Here is a 13,316-nt window from a genome sequence, read left to right as displayed (position 1 = left end):
TTAAGATTTTAACTCAAAATTCATTCCACTTCAACATTCCCACTTCATTCAAGCTATCCTCGTAAAGGTCCCGTAGAAAGAAGACAAAGTTCGGTAGCTGGCGTGGCGTGGCGTGGCGTAACATTGATCTGTACAACTTTTAAAGTATTCTGCAAATATCTCCACGGCTCACTCTCATAATTCGTTCAGTTGTTTGTGCTGTTTTGTCCCTTTGTTCTGTCAAATGATGCACTATTATGGTACTCAACCTCAAAGCCAATGGACTAAGCTCAAGGCTAATATTTCACCTTCTGCGACTGCCAATAGAAGTTTCTTATAATCAATCTCAATTGACGATCGCTTTAAAGCTCTTGTCTTGTGAGATGCTAACTTTTTAAGGAAATACATACACCATTTGAATATAACCCTTGTTCAACTCGTCGCCAGATGAGGTATATCGAGATTTGAAGTGCAATCAGATACACGGTATGTAATATTATAGGTGTAATCTTCAATCCTTCTGCATCTTGTTAGCCAAATAAATTGAAATAAAGTTAAAGTAAAACTATGTGTATTTTAATCTTTTTCGGAAGAACACCTTCTTTTAGAGCACATTTCTCATTTATTTTCGCATAAAATTCTTGGATAGGACTAATGCGTGATTTTTCATAAAATAAAATTAATTTTCAATTGGCAATAAAAAAAATTTAAGCAACAATTCTCCCAACTTTCTGCAATCATTTCTTTTTCTAATCGCTAAAACTATATCTAATACTAAAAGCTGAAATGGCAAGATTGGAGAAAATCCATCAATAAAACGAAGAACATCAACTTGGGCCCATATTTACCTCGAACATCAAAAAGCCATTGGATTTGTAAGTACTAAATTAAAATTTCCTTCAGGTTGACCTGGTTCTATTGCCTTATCAAATTTACATTCCACTTTAATTAGTCAAACATCAAAGTCTCAAGTTTTTACTTAATTTATATGCCAAAAAATTACAAGTCATTACAAATATAATGTTCTGTTAAAATTAAATAAACCTTCATTTTGTGTGAACTAGTGTTAATGTTACCTAGTACCAAGTTACAGAGAAAATGCAATAATATATGCTAAAACACATTATGTCTGTTCAATCAACTCTAGTCGAAACGGGTCGAAACAAGTAGAAATGGATTGACAGTTGATCACCTGTCTCTTTCCAATTGACTTCGACCGATTTCTACCAAGTCGAAACTAATCCTGCTGCCGAGCTGGATTGGTTTCGACTAGTTTCAACTCGCTCCATTGAACAACGACCTGACTTGTTTCGACCAAAACATTGGCTCGTTGAACATCTATCAGTTGACAGAAACCAGTTGAAACCGATTTTTACTAACGATTGAACGAAGCTATTGAGTAAGCTAGTTTTGAACTGAAAATGAAATTTCATAAAAGTTCTTAGACTTGTTTATTGCAAGCTTCTATTTAAAGAAAAATACGTTAGAAAGTTGAAAATGTAAGCATTTTTGAATATCAACCTCAAATACCGATTTTCATACCGATTTTTAGGATTTACATACCGATTAAAGATTTTTTTGGGTTATAAAATACCGATAGAAATGTGGCATCACTGTTGATGACATCCAGTAGGATTATGCAATTTCTCATCTTCGGCGGCAGGCAGGGGTCCATAATTCCTATTGGGGGAACTTCATCAAAGCAAAGGAACGAGGGTCATTACTCAAAGCACAGGCATGTAGGCAGACGTCCCTCATCATCAGTCGAATATTACTGATGACATGTGCCCATGGGAAAAGAGGAAACAATCATCCCCGTAAGGGGTCTTTCCTTGTTTTCTTCTCAACTGTGTTAATCCCCCTAGCATTATTGTATTGACTGACACTAGCAGCTAGCTAGACACAGACAACATTGTTGAGCCCTCGAACGAATGCATCCTATTCCTATAGGAAGTGTTGCATTTTTAGCCATAGGTTCAGGAGGTAGGTACCTATACAAAATTTTCCTCCAGGACAAAGTAAAGCACTCATTGCACCCATCATTGACTGGCCGAAGATCACGGAGGCGCTGCGCGATGAGGGGTGGTCCCATAAATTATGGCCAACTGTCAAAACACATATGAATAGAAGAAGAAGGTCCGTTACGCTGACTGACAGAGTGAGTGAGTGGCCGACTGCATTTGGGTGCAGGAAATCATAAGGAGCAGAAAGAATGAAACTGTTATGAAGTCGGGTGCAGTACGGAAATATATAATAGAAGGAAGAAGCAAGAAGATGCTTTAACACTAAGACAACAATAAGAGGATGAAGTTCCATCGAAGATTCTGTCTGTAGAGTTACCAAAATTCTAAGCGATGAATGAAGTTTATAACCTGGAAATTTTGAAAATTAAAAATGACCCAGCAAGAAACCTAAACATAAAAAGTCTAACTCAGATACCAGAAACAAAAAAAAAAAAGAGGTTAAAAAATCAGGCAAAAGAAACCAAAACTGTTTGTACTACAAAATTTCGAATTCTTACTTCTAATTTTGAATTCTGTGTATAAAATTTATTTCTGAATTTTGGTTCTTCATAAACAACGCTCCATTATTTCACAAATAAGAAAAATCTAAAAGTACACCAACTAATTTCAGCTATTGATCTGAGTTAATTGTATTTGGTTTTTCGGTGCCACATAAGTCATTCTTGCATTTTGAAAATTAATTCAGGCGTTCACTACAGACTACAGACTGAAACGCCTGACCAAATATGCGATAAATCCTCCTATCGTCCTGTGGTATTGAAAGTTTCAATTTGAAACACAATTTGCAGGGTGGCCGTTTAATTTCAATTTTTGATTTTCCCCATTTTTCTCAAAAAAATCCCGATTATCAAAAACAAAAAAAAGTCACAAAAGCTCAATTAACCAGTTTTCTATCTTTAATAAGTGATTTAATTGTATTTTTCTACGTAACAAAAAATTATAGCATATTTAAGAAGTTAAATTTCAAAACATTTTGCACTAACCGGCCCTTATTCTTCGCATTTTTAAATCTTGCCAACAAGAAAACCAATTTAAATTTTTTATAATATTCAAGAAAACAAGTTATTTCCCATCAGAAACATAAAAAATAGAGGTAGGTATTTGAAAAAAAAAATGGGAAGATTTTGTTTCATCGCAAATGCTGTAAATACTTAAAGCATGAATGAATATCATAAAAAGGTGTATTAATTTAAAATTCATTTTCATTAAATGGCCCGTTTTGTATAAAAAAAAACCGTTGAAAATAAATATTCTCAAGTCACAAAGAAGGACTTTTTAAATTATAAGTGAAATCGTGTGTATGTATGTCATGAACTTTCTAAAACGCTAACGCTCAAGGAAACCGAATGATTATCAAGGCATGAATTCAGTTCAAAAACTGTTTTGATTTTACTGTGCGAATTTAGACCAAAAACCTTTAATTTATCCATACATCCACAATGATACCAAAATTTTCCTTTCTTTCTCGCGGTCACATGAACGAATTTGACCAAACCGAATTTAACGCCTTCAGGATTTTTTTAAGAAACTTATGTTGAATGTACGGATCATTCCTACCAGGCCACAAGAAACAAAATTTATTAATTTTAAGGACCAGAATTAGTAATTTCAAATCCATGAAACTAATTTCCGTCAATCCTATTAGCTTTTTGCGTATTTTAAACGAGTTTCAAAATCTGCTGTTTCGAAATTTTCTCATTGCGATGGTGCTAAGTTTGGCCTGGTCAAACCCAGTCAAATATTCGTTAAAAAGTTCTAAAAGTTCTGAAAGACTCTTTATGTCAAATTCTAACAAACATTAGAAGGTAAACCCTAAAACTCGTAACTAGACTAACGCATTTGTTGAAAGTTTCATTATTCAAAGATTCAACGATTCAACAAATCTCTCTAAAGTAAACAACGAATTTCTGACTTCACTTCCTTTGCAGTCTGCAGATATCGTCCGCTAATCGGAGTTCCAATTTCTAATGCTTTTAATACATATGTGCAATTTGTAATTTAAATTGGACGCTTCATTAAATGATGTTAGGAATTTTGGATAAGATATTCCGTTAAGGACCACGATGAAAGTTGAGCCCAAAACACCAAAATTTGGCATTCTCTATCTCAGAAACGATTTTACCAAATTCTTCATATTTAGTATCTTGTAGTTATCGAAAGTGTTGTACACAATTATGTAGAGTAAAGTTTCTTTAAAAAATGTATAACATTTGAGTTATTCTTCACAGTGGAGCGAGTTTCAGAATTCGAAAATTTGAGTGAGAATAATAATAATACCAAAAATACCCAATTAAAAGACATTTACAGATACGATACAAAATAAATCAGTATCAAAGTTTCAAATCAATACTATTTCCGGTAAGTTATTATTCAATTATTCAAAATAATGATTCTTATTCTGAACTATATATATATATTAATTCAATATTTTCAAAATGCAGAAAGCGAATGCAAATTAAAAATTTCGAATCAGCTTTATTCATAAGAATCAGTGCAAAGAAATAGATAGATGAAACAAAACATCAAATTAAAAAAGAAATTAAATCCGAATTTCAAAATATTTTTTCCGGTCAGGCCAGTTAACCATGACTAAAAGTTGTTAAGCAAATTGTTTATCATTAACCATATTAATTTACATTTTTTACTTCATTTTCAATTGAAGTGTTGATTGAAAAATTCTTCTGTTTTATCTTAAATTAAAAAAAAAAATTGAAACACGTTTTGAAATGTGAATTTTCTATAAGGAAAAAATCCATTTTGAATTCATTATTTATTTATCTTTATTTTTTATTAACATGGTTTTCCATTTTGAAATTAAGACAATTTAATGAAAGCACATAAATGATGATTGAAATGTATTAGTTGCAAAATATTCAATATGATAAAAAAAAAATACAATTGATTAAAGTCAGAGATAAAATTCTTTTTTATACAGAAACTAGCTGATCCCATACGAACTCCGTTTCGCTTTGAACTTGGAATATGTCATGAGCAGTTTGTATGAAAGTCAATTGCCAAGCATTTTCTAGATACACTTCCAAATTCATTGTTAAGTAATACCCCCGTGTATAAATTTTCAATAGATTGTTGAATAACAACGCAATTATTGCCAAAAAGTTAAACCCCTTTCGGTGGCCTCTAATACAATCTTTGAAATCTGAAATTGATTGCCCTTCCCTCAAAACTCCCGTGTGCTTATTTTCAACGCAATCCATTGCATAATAACGTCAATATGGTTAAACACTGTGAAAAATTAATTAATATGGACGACCCCTTTCGTCGACCCCTGGCAAAACATTTGATGTCTGAAATCGATTGCACGTCCCCAAAAACTACCGTGTGCAAATTTTCATCCCAATCCGATGTCAAATAACGACGAAATTGCTAAAATATTGAAAGGTTAATATGGACGACCCCCTTTGCCGGCCCCTTACACTGAATTTAATACCTGAAATCCATTGCTTGTCCCTCAAAACCCTCGTGTACCGATTTTCATCTGAATACGATGTATAATAACGACAATATCGCCTTAATAGTGAATAGTTAATATGGACGACCCCTTTGGCTGAACCCTGTTTTTAATTTGGATAATTGAAATCAATTGTTTGTCCCTAATAACTCCTATGTGCAAATTTTCATCCCAATCCAATGTATAAAAACGTCAATATCACTAAGATATTTATAAGTTGATATGGACGACCCCTTTTGCCCGTTATTTACACTGAGTTTGATACCTCAAATCGATTGCACGTCACTCAAAACTATTGTGTACCAATTTTCAGCTGAATGCGATGTATAATATCGTCAATATTGCAAAAACAGCGAACAGTTAATATGGACGACCCCTTTGGCTGACTCCTTACACAAAATTTGACACCTGAAATCAATTGCTCGTTTTTCAAAACAATCATGTGAAAATTTTCCACATGATCCGACGAAAATTAACGTCAATATCGCGAAAACAATATTTGACTTGTATGGACGACCCCCTTCAGAAGGGGTCATCCGAAAATCTGAAAACATTTTTCATCATTCCTTGTCTTTATGAGCATCCATGCCAAATTTCAGACCTCTAGCTCTTAAGACGGCTGAGTCTATAGAGGACAAACAAACAAACAAACAAACAAACAAACATACAGAAATTGCTTTTTATATATGTACTAGCTGATCCCATGCGAACTCCGTTTCGCTTTCAATTAAGAATATGTCATGAACAGTTTGAATGAATGTCAATTTACAGGTATTTTCCAGATGCAATTCCGAATGCATTTTTAAGCAAAAGTTGCAAAAATGTTGAACACGTTATATGTACGATCACTTTTTCTATCGTTTGCTACAAAATTTGAAATCAGAAATCAATTGACCGTGCCAAAACACCCCCGTTTATTAATTTTCGTTTCGATGCGATACAAACTCACGTAATTTTTGCAAAGCAAATTTGACAGTTATTAAGATCCCCTTTTTAATTGTTTGATACAAATATTGAATTCAGAAATCAATTGACCGTCCCAACTCCGTTCCAAACCGTGTATAAATTTCGACTCGGTGGTCGCAGATCGGTGGCCTTTTTTCCAAACTTTGATCTCTGAAATTCTTTGCCCTTCCTTCAAAACTCCCGTATGCAAATTTTCAAACCGATTCATTGCATAATAACGTCAATATCGCAAAAAAAAAGTGAAAAGTTAATATGGACATCATCTTTGGCCGACCCTGACCCAGAATTGGATAATTGGAATCAATTGTTCGTCCTTTATAATTTCTATGTGCAAATTTTCATCTCAATCCGATGTATAATAACGTCAATATCACAAAAAAATTGAAAAAGGTGATATGGGGGACCCCTTTTGCCAGTCCCTTACACAAAATTTTATACCTGAAATCATTTGCACATCATTCAAAATTCTCGTGTACCAATTTTCATCTGAATCCGATGTATAATAACGTCAATATCGCAAAAATAACGAACAGTTAATATGGACGACCCCTTTTGCCGGCCCCTTACACTGAATTCGGATTGCTTGTCATTCGAAACTCTCGTGTACCAATTTTCATCTGTATCCGATGTATAATAATGTCAGTATCACAAAAATAGTGTACAGTGAATATGGACGACCCATTTGGCTGGCCCCGTACACAAAATTTGATACCGGCAATCGATTGCCCGTCCCTAAAACCACCCGAGCGCAAATTTTTATCTCAATCTGATGTTCACTAACGTCAATATCACAAAAATATTGAAAAGTTTATAAGGACGACCCCTTTTGCCGACCCCTGACCCAAAATTCAATACCTGAAATCGATTTCTCGTCTATTAAAACCGTTATGTGCAAATTTTTATCACGATCCGACGAAAAATAACGTGAAAAACGCGAAAACAATATTTGTCTTGTATGGACGACCCCCTTCAGAAGGGGTCAACCGAAATTCCGAAAACATTTTTCATCATTCCTGGTCCTAAGGGCATCCGCAGCAATCGCGAGCAAAGTGAAAATGCTCACGAGTTTAATCACTTTTATACCGCACCGGGGGTTAGTATATGGGTGAGCAAAATAGCGCCGTTGCCGTCGGGACCGACAAAGTCACCAAATTTGCTCACAAGAAAGGGGCGAGAGCAAACATGCACTGAAAAATTATAGACTACTAAATGTTTATTGATGATATTCTTTATTTTACAAAATGTTGAATAAAATGCATGATAAATTCAATTTAAAATAACAAAATAGTAATGATCGCATGGTAACTTAACTGGAAATGTGCTTTGGGATTTTTGATGACTGTCTGGGTGGCACCATATGCGAATTATTTTTCTAAAGATCTCTTAACAGTTTAGAACAGTTAAGATTTCCTAAACAGTTTATAAAATACTATAATCATTTGTGAACGTATATCGATATAAGGTTTTTAAGGAACTTCTTTATTCATCACTTTTTTTTAGAAGAGGAAAAGGTATATTTCGAAAATGGGGCCCAAGTCACGGCCAGCACATCTCTCACTGAAACATAGGGTGGTTTTTTCTAGGGCCCGAAGGGAGTATCGATATAAGGTTGAATTTCATGATTATTCCACGTACGATATTGTACAATTTCTTAAAAATAAACAGAACGAGTTCGTAAGAATCTAATTTAAAAAAATATCAGGCAACTGTTTAAAAAAAATTTTAAACTATGGAAAAAATTCAATGCATAGCATTTAATGTATCTTTTTAACCATAACACAGTGCAATATTTGAATACAATTGAAAAAATAATTTATTTTCGAATGAATAAATAACTGCCGCTTTGAATTTATTAATATGAATGATTTTTTAATTTAACCATCAATTTCGTTGTGTTATCTGGACTTTTAATTCGTTGTTCTACGCTCTTATTACCTTTGCCGTGCGCGCTCGATAGTACAATACATTAGCTTGTTTATGTGATCTATTGAGGTGCGCCAATTTCGTGTATTTCATCTGGGACTCCAACTGCTTTGCTGCGGTAAGGCAACAGACTTGCATATACCCATCCACATTGCGATCGTAACGCCGTTGACCGGAATAAAAAGTAACTAGGCGCTAGGCGGCGAAGCTCTTTTTATACCTTTTGCAACAGTACTGACATCTGAAGGCAAATTTTATAACCAACTTCTGCGCTTTTGAACTGCTTGTTGCATACCTGCCGGGCTAATATGGCTAAACAATGTTCTAGCTGCGCGGGCCCGATCAACGGGATTGAATTCATGGTCTGTCGCGGAATGTGCGGTAAAGAATTCCACTTAAGTTGTGTTAGTGTTTCTAACACCGCAGCTCGAAATCTGAAATCACTGTCTAAAAACGTTTTTTGGATGTGTGACGACTGCGCAGAGCTATTCGAAAATGCCCATTTTCGTAGCCTAGCCTTTGCGCCACGTCCTGAGCTAACTGGAATAGCTCAACTGACTTATGCTATCTCCGAGCTACGATCGGAAATTAAGCATGTATGCACTAAGCCGCCAGTTACGCCGATACCAACTTTAACGCCAGCTCGTCTCGACTACCGCCGTGCCCTGAAACGATTCAGAGCTCCTGACCCACCGGTAAGCGAACCTTGTAAACTGGGTGCCAGACAGTCCTCTGCTGATGTTGTTTCGGTTCCTCTATGCACCAACGAGAACGAAAACCTTTTTTGGCTCTACATCACGCGCATCAAACCTGATGTGAGCGAAGACAGTGTCGCTTCGATGGTCAAGGCTAACCTGCTGACGGATGAGGCGCAAGTGGTGAAACTCGTATCCAAAGGTACCGATGTGAGCACCATGCGCTTCGTTTCATTCAAAGTTGGTGTTGATCCCGTTTTAAAGATTAAGGCCTTGGATCCTGAAACCTGGCCCACTGGGCTGAGCTTTCGGGAGTTCATCAACCACGACCAGAATGGTCAATTTCGTGGTCGAAATTAACGACAATCGCCTGTTGAATGGATCCCCGGGACGCACCGATGCAAGCACAATGGAGGCCCCCGAGCCCTTCGTCACAGTCGCGCTGATTCCAGCCAGCGTCAACAGTCGTCCCGGCCCTGTGTTCGAAGAAGGCGAAGGGGCTCTCCAGCCTGTGCATTCAGGCGAGTATTTTTCCATTTCTATTCCCGACTCGCCCAGTGACTGTCATTCAATTTGCAGCTTGGTTCCTCTCATTCATCGACTGAATTTCATCAACAAAGCACCGTGGATTAGCGACGTTTCTTCTGGGTTTCCAGCACCGGGACGCAACGTATCAGGCCTTTTGGAGTACCCCGATCCCCTCGACTCAGTCGCGCTGATTCCAGTCATCGACATCAGTCGTCCCGGCCCTGAGTTCGAATGTGGTGAAGGGGCTCTCCAGCCTGCAATTCCAGGCAAGTACTCAGCTTTCGAATTTTCTTCTCTTCGTGATGGATTCCTCCGTTTCAGTGATCGACAGCCCAGTATGAATTTTGGAGCGCTTGATAATATAAATATTTTTTATCAAAACGTCGGCGGCATCAATTCTTGTCTGAACGAATATCTACTGGCCACTTCGAGTTGCTGTTACGATATCATCGCGTTCACTGAAACTTGGTTGGACGACAGAACTATTTCTAGTCAGATTTTTGGTTCTGAATATACAGTGTTCCGTTGCGATAGGGGCCCACGTAACAGCCGGAAGTCAACAGGAGGCGGTGTTTTACTAGCCATTAAATCAACCCTCTCTGCCGTGCTTATCAACGATCCATCCTTTGAGTGCTTGGAAATTGTGTGGACCTGCATAAACTTAGGTAACCGAAAACTCTACGTTTGTGTTGTATATCTGCCCCCTGATTGCGTGCGAGATATGAATTTAGCTGAATGTTTTTCTCAGAGCCTTGAAAAAATACTGTCTTTAACCTGCCCTGAAGACGACCTCTTGGTCATCGGCGATTTTAATTTTCCGGGCATAAAGTGGTGCCCATCGCAGGGAGGCTTTCTGTATCCTGACCCTACATGCTCTTCATTCTCAACTTCCTCAAACATTATTATCGACGCTTTAAGCACCGCAACTCTTCGCCAGATCAATCGCGTTGTGAATGAAAATGGTCGAATGCTTGATTTATGTTTCGCTAACGATGGGCTCCAGACAATAACGGTTGAATCAGCGCCTGCACCTCTAGTCAAGTGTGTTCGTCACCACCCTGCGCTGCTGATCTCAATGCAGATTTCCGTTTTTAATTCCCGCTCAGAGAAACCGACATCTTTCTTTCATGATTTTAAAAACGCTGATTTCCAGGCTATTTCTCACGAGCTTGACTCTGTTGACTGGGAAGCTGAGCTTGATCGATCCGATCCCAATGCTGCAGCAGAAAAATTTACACACATCATAAATCACATAATCGATCTACATGTGCCGAAACGTCTTGCTGCCGAAAATGCTCGAGCGCCTTGGATTACCAAAGATTTGAAACGCATGAAAACTATGAAGCGCAAAGCTCTTCGAACCTACAACAGGCTCAAATCACCCTCCTCAAAGGATGAATTTCGTAAGCTGAATTCAGCGTTTAAAAAAGCCAGCGCCAAATGCTACCAGAATTACTTATCTCGATTGCAACGGAATTTTAAACAAAACCCTAAGTCTTTTTGGAAACACGTCAAAGACCAGCGGAAAGAGTCGGGATTACCAACTAACCTGTTTCTTGATGACGAGACGGCATCGTCGGACCACGATATATGCAATCTTTTTGCTAAAAAGTTTTCTAGCGTCTTCACTTCCGGATCTATTTCCCCAGAACAAATAGCTAGTGCAACTAGAAACGTTCCATCTTTGAATACTCTTTTAAACAACATCTCTTTTGGTGAAGACACTATTCTGAAGGCGACTGTAAAACTGAAAAATTCTGTTTCCCCGGGCCCCGATGGCATACCAGCTACTTTTTTGAAATGCTTCATGCCTCATCTAGTAATTCCTATCAAACGCATATTTGACGCATCGCTTGACAAAGCTATATTTCCGTCGTTGTGGAAGAATGCTTTTATGTTCCCGGTTTACAAAAAAGGCGAAAGAAGGGATACTCATAACTACAGAGGAATATCGGCTTTGTGTGCTGTAGCTAAATTGTTCGAACTCGTTATCTTCGACCCAATTTTCTCGTTTTGCAAGCAATATATTTGTAATGATCAACATGGATTTATGCCCAAGCGCTCTACGACTACGAACTTATTGACATTCACATCATTCGTGCAAAACAGTTTTGCTGCCGGTTCTCAAGTCGATGCCATTTATACTGATTTGTCGGCCGCTTTTGACAAAGTGAACCACGAAATAGCTATTGCGAAGCTGGAAAGGCTGGGAATTTGCGGGTCCTTATTAGATTGGTTTCGCAGTTACCTCATTGGACGCAAATTCTCTGTAAGATCTGGTAACTCATGTTCCAAACAATTCTCTGCCACATCAGGCGTGCCTCAAGGCAGCCATCTAGGCCCAGTAGTGTTCCTGATTTACTTCAATGACGTGCTTTTACTACTTGACGGTCCAAAACTCGCCTATGCAGATGATCTGAAGCTTTTCTACACTATAAAATGTTCTGGAGATACTGTACTTTTACAGCGACAGTTTGACAATTTTGCCAAATGGTGCGATGACAACTGCCTGCCATTAAACCGCAAAAAATGCTCTGTCATCACCTTTTCCCGTAAACGGCTTCCTGTAACTGCTGATTATTTCCTTGGAAACCAGATAATTGCTCGAGCAAAACAAGTAAATGATTTAGGTGTAATTCTTGACCAACAGTTGGACTTTAAGTCGCACACTAATTATGTAGTCGACAAAGCATCGAGAAGTTTGGGATTTATCTTTCGCGTGACTAAAGACTTCAAAGACATTTACTGCCTGAAAAGTCTCTATTGTAGCCTTGTCCGCTCAACTTTGGAGTATGCATCTGCTGTATGGAGTCCCTATTATCAGAATGGTGCTGATCGAATCGAGGCCATCCAAAGACGCTTTATACGTTACGCTTTGAGACGCTTGAATTGGCAAGATCCGTTCCGCCTTCCACGATACGAGAATCGTTGCTACCTCATATCTTTGGACACGCTCCAAGCCCGGCGAGCTACCATTCGAGCGTTATTTGTCTCCGATCTTCTGGCTTCGAATATAGACTGCCCCATGCTGCTGGAAACTATCAACCTGTGCGTACGACCTCCAGGACTAAGAAATCGGAACCTTCAGCTTCACATTCCTCTTCGCCAGAACAACTATGGAGCCAATAGTGTCCTGATCGGTATTACAAGGATATTCAACCGTTTTTCAGAGCTCTTCGACTTTGATATCTCCAGGAATACGTTTAAAAGAAGAATTCTAGCGATGTTAAGAACTGTGTAGTCTGTAGTTTATACTTTTCTGTTAATTTATATTAATGTTACTTTTAAGTCTAATCATTAGGATCAATACGTGATCCGTTGATATAAACCCAATAAATAAATAAATAAATAAATAAATTCCCTTTTTCAGTGTAACAGTTAAGACTCGCCCGCGATGCTCACCCAACTGGTGCGCGAAAGAGTGTGTATCCTAAAACCGGGCCGCTGAAATGAGCAAAACCGGGCCGCGTATACTCACTCATTGGTGCGTTTGCTCTAATGAGCATCCATGCCAAATTTCAGATCTCTAGCTCTTAAGATGGCTGAGCCTATAGTGGACAAACAAACAAACAAACAAACAAACAAACAAACAAACAAACATACAGAAATTGCTTTTTATATATATAGACTAGCTGATCCCGTACGAACTTCGTTTCGCTTTAAATCATTGGTACCTCAAAATGAGTTTAGAAAATGAATTCGAAACATTCTTTCAACAATTTTGGGGGAAAA

The 13,316-nt window shown here is 37.7% G+C and overlaps 1 protein-coding gene across 4 annotated transcripts in view; it reads right to left on the bottom strand.

Moving 5' to 3' along the window:
* Positions 1-13,316, bottom strand: part of LOC129745460 (matrix metalloproteinase-2-like) — a 247,357-nt gene that overhangs the window by 134,069 nt on the left and 99,972 nt on the right. The window lies entirely within an intron of this gene.

This window comes from Uranotaenia lowii, chromosome 2 (genome assembly GCF_029784155.1).
Source record: "Uranotaenia lowii strain MFRU-FL chromosome 2, ASM2978415v1, whole genome shotgun sequence".
Lineage (NCBI taxonomy): Eukaryota > Metazoa > Arthropoda > Insecta > Diptera > Culicidae > Uranotaenia > Uranotaenia lowii.
This window is presented reverse-complemented; position numbering and strand designations above follow the sequence as displayed.